Source organism: Falco peregrinus, chromosome 4 (genome assembly GCF_023634155.1).
Source record: "Falco peregrinus isolate bFalPer1 chromosome 4, bFalPer1.pri, whole genome shotgun sequence".
Lineage (NCBI taxonomy): Eukaryota > Metazoa > Chordata > Aves > Falconiformes > Falconidae > Falco > Falco peregrinus.
In genome coordinates, this window is record NC_073724.1 from 44,711,474 (window position 1) to 44,717,473 (window position 6,000).

The window sequence follows — 6,000 nt, forward strand, 5'->3', positions numbered from 1 at the left end:
TTCGTAGGAAAACCAGAAAAACAGTAGGCAATTTCATTATTTTAAGTGCTGCTTTTAGCCAGGCAATTCTAGGCTGATCAGTGAGGCTGTGCTGCTGTATAATAATTCCATGATTTCAAAGTCAAACATTAAACAATTTTTTCTAGATATTAATATCACAAATACTACAAAGTGAGACTTCTTATGAAAGTTGGCTATCTAGGATATTAAAGAAAACATATCAAGAAATTAAGCTTTCATTGCCAGGAATCAATTACAGTAGCTTACTGTTGAATGGTACTTTCATAGACTGCTGATTCTTACTACCAGTTGAAAAAAAGTCATTTTCACTCAATCATAGAATCACATTATGGCCAGTGGTGAAATTGCTCAATGAGAGTTATGCTTTTTCCCAGATTATTGGGAGTAGAGAGCATCAAGACATTACAATTCCATCAATTTTCTGTAGATTAATGATTTCAGCTATTTATCAGAGGCCATACATTCCTGAACTGCTAGGGACTTACATAGCCAGAAAAAACTTTGAAATCTTTTTGACTTCATGAATGGTGGTGAGTGGAAAATACCAGCCTGACATACCAACACAAGGGCTGTGTGATCTCATTTGACTTCCTAGGGAAATCCTGACACAAAGATGGCAGAACCTAGGCAGAGCTCTGGGACCACTAAAATCCAGACCACTGGAGTGGACTTGGCAAGCCATATGTGCACAACCTGGGTTATTAATTTGATTCTTCTTCTGCGTCCATGTTCATACTGGTTTCTCCCTGAACACCTGTGTTTCAGTTTCACTTTCCTGTCAAACAAATTCCAGAAATGAGAAAGATTCATATTCCAGCTCACGTTCACCTGCAAAGATTCAGAATTGTATATCCTACTTATACTACTCCACAGATGAAGGTAAAGATGTAGACATAAAAATATTCCTGGCCCAAGTCCTGAATCTCAAGCGCAAGCATGGACAACTACAAGCCTTAGGACACTCAAAATGATTCTGCTGTTGTCAAGTTTGCTGTTATCTCAAGCAAAAGTCCAAACCTTCTCTCCAAGGAGAAGTCTGACAGCAGGCTGACCTCTTACACATTGTACTTACTCTTTTTAATACAGAGATTGGCTAGGGTGAGATAAATCACGAGTAAAAAAATCAGATATTCTGGCTGCAATTCCCAATGTGCACAGCTACAATCATGCTAAATCCATCCAAAACAAACTCCTTATTATGTCTTACAGTATTATGACTAGCACAATGTATTTTGTGTGAGGTACATCACAAGCAAGAGATCTTGCTAAACTCTGGCATATATAACCTAGTTAGTGTACTTGCACACCACAGCAGTTTGTAGCTAACAGACAGGAACATCATAGAATCATAGAACCATAGAATCATGTAGGTTGGAAAAGACCTTTAAGATCATCAAGTCCAAATGTTATCCTGGCACTAAACCTTGTCCCTAAGTACCACATCTACACGTCTTTTAAACACCTCCAGGGATCGTGATTCCACCACTTCCCTGGGCAGCCTGTTCCAGTGCTTGACCACACTTGCAGTGAAGTCGTTTGTCCTAACAGACAACATAAACCTCCCTTGGTGCAACTTGAGGCTGTTTCCTCCGGTCCTGTTGTTTGGGAGAAGAGACAGACACCCACCTTGCTACAACCTCCTCTCAGGTAGTTGTAGAGAGCAATAAGGTCTCCTTGGAGCCTCCTTTTCTCCAGGCTAAACAACCCCCGTTCCCTCATGAGACTTGTGCTCCAGACCCTTCACCAGCTCCATTGCCCACCTCTGGACACCCTCAAGCACCTCTACATCCCTCTTGCAGTGAGTGGCCAAAACAGTATTAGAGGTGCAGCCTCACCAGCGCTAAGGGCAAGGGGACAATCACTTCTCTTGTCCTGCTGGCCACACTGTTTCTGATACAAGCCAGATTCAAAGATATGTGAGAATGAAGTTGAAACTGGCCATAGCACACATATTCAGGATTTTAAAACACTTGACAAACTCCAATTTAGCTATCTGAATGCTGTAGATGGAGAGAGCAGACAGAGCTTAAGGCCAGTATTTCTGTAGCATGCGCTTCTTTTTATGGTCTCATTACTTTTAGAGTTCAACTTGGGGTTCACATGCCAGGAACCTAGACTGGAAAGTGGAATTCAGCACATCACACATGTAGTTTTCAAAAGGGCTGAGCACCCGCTCTCCATTTATGAAGTAGAGCACTGTTGCTGACTATATCTGAAGATCAGATAGGTTCGTGGACATTTTGGAAGGGTGAAGCCTGGGGATGTACGACCATTCTAGTAAAGTGCAAGGAAGGAGAGCTAGCAATTTCCCCTCACAGTCCATACTAGGGTGAGATTCATCTTACCTAAAATGTACAAGTAATAGTGTGAACTGCTGATCTTTGCTCTCTTCAGAGACAATGCAGACAGGGAACTCCAAGGGGCAATCCACTCCACCTAATTTAGACGTGTACTTCAGTGTGAGTTTACCAACCTAGTCTAGAAGCTTAACAGGTCATTGTCAAAAGTTAGATGGAATGGGACTTATCTTGTACAAATTTACCTAGAGATTTTAATAGTTTGTGAAGATAAAATTGAGAAAATAAAAGAATGAATATCAATGCAGACCAATAAAGTTATTACACTTACAAAATAGTCTGGAGAACTCAAAGACAGGTGAAGAGGGAGAACCCCCACCTTCTGCCCTGCAAGAGAGAAATTGGGAAGGGGACAGGCATAGCAGAAGTTTGATAAAACCCAGCTGACTGTATCTCTTAAAAGAACATTAATCCCCCTGCTCTGAATTGTGTGATGTCTTTACCTAAAATGAAACAGGCCCAGTTAGCAATCCACCGTTATTATTTGTGTTGGTCTAAGTATAAGACTAATCCATTTAATTCCAAAATGAGTCATAAACTTCTGGAAGGAGGACTGTAAACAGGACCATTCAATGTCCAGCCCTCTGTACTGTTCTGTAAAGAACCATCTCGAATCTAATGATCTGGTCCAGTATATTTATGGTGCTGCTCCCAAATCCACTTTGTATTGCTAACAGATTATTTCTAAGTAATGGGTCAGTCTCTTGTTTGCTGCTTATTCATTATTTCTCAAGTAATTAATGATGAACCCACAGATTTTTGGATGAAAGCTGTGATAGATCTGCTCTAGGTTTGCCAACAAGTGTTATAATCCCCTGAATACCCTTTTATGTTTAGTCTACACGATAAAGCTGTGCAGCTACCTCCATTATGTTCTGCAGTAGATACCCATGTTTTTAAGGCCCATGCAGCAGGCATCAGTTTGGTCACAGCTGACTAAACACAGAAAATGACGTGTCCTGCCCAAGTTCCCATGCTAAGGGCTTGATCCTGTGAGGAGGTAGGTATGTCTTCACATGCGCTGCCACCAAATAAAGCATGATATATGCTTACATAAAGGTTTAACCCAATTTATTCTTTCTCTTAGCTTAAAATGCCCAGAGCACTAGTGGACTATGGGAGAGAGAAAAAGTGAAATATAGATGAGTGAGAAGCAGAGATTCCTCTCATAGAAAGGTCTGTATTTGTATCTGGTTAACCAAAGAGATCAAAGTCACATTAACCAACCACTGGTTAACACACAAACCACAAACAAGGTTTCTCTAAGAAACCCAAAGGTGTGAAGGGGTTTCTTGCATTAGCAGGAAGGAAAGGTTTGGGTGTTGTGCAGGAAGACAGCTCTGGACTCGAGTTCCTCATTGCTTTGTTCCTCAGGGAACCGTCTCTATCAAGGCATACAGTTTGGTAGCGTCAGATGCCTGCTTTGTATCAAAATGGACTGGCTTAAGCAAATGCACAAGACAGAGAAGCTGACCCAACGTTAACTTGAAGCCACCCTGATTACCAAAGAAATCTTCATTTTCATGTGTTCTACAAAGAGCAAGTTTGTTAAAAAAATTGTTGGTATTTGGTAGCAAATGTGGGATTTTAAGCTAACAATCACACTGCCCTTATTTCCACAAGGTGAACATATATATATGCAAAACACCTGCAACATTTCTGCTGATAAATTCGAAGGATGAGGACCGTTCCTTGGCATGGGTGCTAAAAGGCGAGGGACAGCCACATGCTAATGAGCTCTCAGCCTCTCTGTCAACTCAGCTAAATGCAAACTATTTATTGGGAACTGCCTCTGGGACATGCTAACTCCCAAAGAAGGGTCTAAGAGGTATTTGCGAGTCCTATCTGTCTGATACTAAACCGTATTAGGGACTGCTCTAAAAGTTATACTGAACAGGAGACAAATTTATGGTAGCTGAGAATGTTTGCAGGCACTGTTTAATTTACTGGTAGAGGTGTAGCCTCTATAGAAAGAGATGATTAGTAATATGAATAAAATACACCCCACAAATTTAATGTTACAGTAGGGTTTGCAGGAAGAGATAAATACATAGCAGGAGTGACACTCAAACTGGATTTGAGGGATTGTTTTCTGCTTCTGTTTTAGCTTGAACACCTAGTGTAATTTCCTTTTAATGATTTTTTCTTCACATGAAAGATGAGATTCTGGCTACAAGACTGTTGTAACTGGAAATTAATTTTACATACTGCGGCACACTGAAACTCATTGAGTCTTCAATATAAAAAGAAAAAGAGATATACTCAATTCACCTTAGCAGCAACCAGTGTATTTCCCTTTGAGACTTGCAAACCTGGCTAGCTGACATCCATGCTGTAATAGCTACATTGTGTTTAAAGTATTTGTCCTTCCTCATTACCCAACACTGAAGGAGTAATTAACTACCTGGGTCTGCTGTGCTCCTAGATGTATGGTTCCCAGCTTAATTTTTCATTGGTTTACAGGGATTTGGAACAAGCCCTGCAAAACAAAACTAGGAGTCTGCTGCTCCTCCTATCAGGGGCAGACTCCTAGGCAGTCACAGGAAAAGGGTAGCATATTTTATGATAAAATACTTACAATACAGCATGCAAATACATACACAGACGTCAGGTTTTATCAAAACCTTCAACCACTGTGTAAGATCCAGAGAAATTCCTACTGAACAGCTACAGGGCTAAGGCTACTGAGGACTTCTTGTGAGGAGATGCTCTTAAAGCCCATTTTTTGGCATTGTAAACACTGCCAAAGATGACACAGTCTATGCAGAACAGGGAAATGAAAGCAGCACCTGGACATCCCAATGTCCTTATCCTTAGCTCTGTTGGCTCAGCAGAAATCAGAGCAAATCAGATGAATGAAGTATCCCTATTATTCTAAAAGCTAGCTACTGATCCATTTTTCTATAGCAAGCGTAAAAGCCCATGGAATCTTGTGGAGAGCTGAAAGATCCATATTTTAGTAAGAGCACTTTTTTTTCTTACCTTTTTCATCAAATCATCTGAGGAGGCTAAAGAACCCACTATTTCCATAAACACTCCCTCCTTCAGCATTGAGTAGTAGCTGGAGGATAAGATTATTTCTTACATCCCTTCTTAAGAATTTATTATGGAAAAACCACATAGACACATAGACATACACATAATATACATCTTTCATGCACAAATACACCCTGCAGTGATCAGAAAGGGTACATAAGCGCCAACAGGACCATTTGCAAGCCTCAGAACACTGATTTCTTAATGCAAATTGACTGAGGTCAGGATACAGCCCTGAAGCGGTCCTACATAGCACCAGCCCACGCCAATACAGTTCAGTGACTTCGTACACAGCTATATGCAGCAGAGGTATGAAAAGTTGTCATACCCCAAATAAGGGACTACCACTGATTTTTTCCACCTGGAATTACACCTGTGCAGTTGCACTGTACTCAACAAGGACAGCAAGGGCTAACTAGAGGCAGAAATAAAAATGCCAGCAGATTCCATCAGCCACACACTGATATGCAGGCAACAATGTCCAGTTTTAAAAAATACTTTTGTTTCTTAATTGAAGGAAACAGAACACAGTTTTAAAGCCAGTGGCATTTGGCAATAGTGCTCTGATAGTGCTGAAGCAAACAAA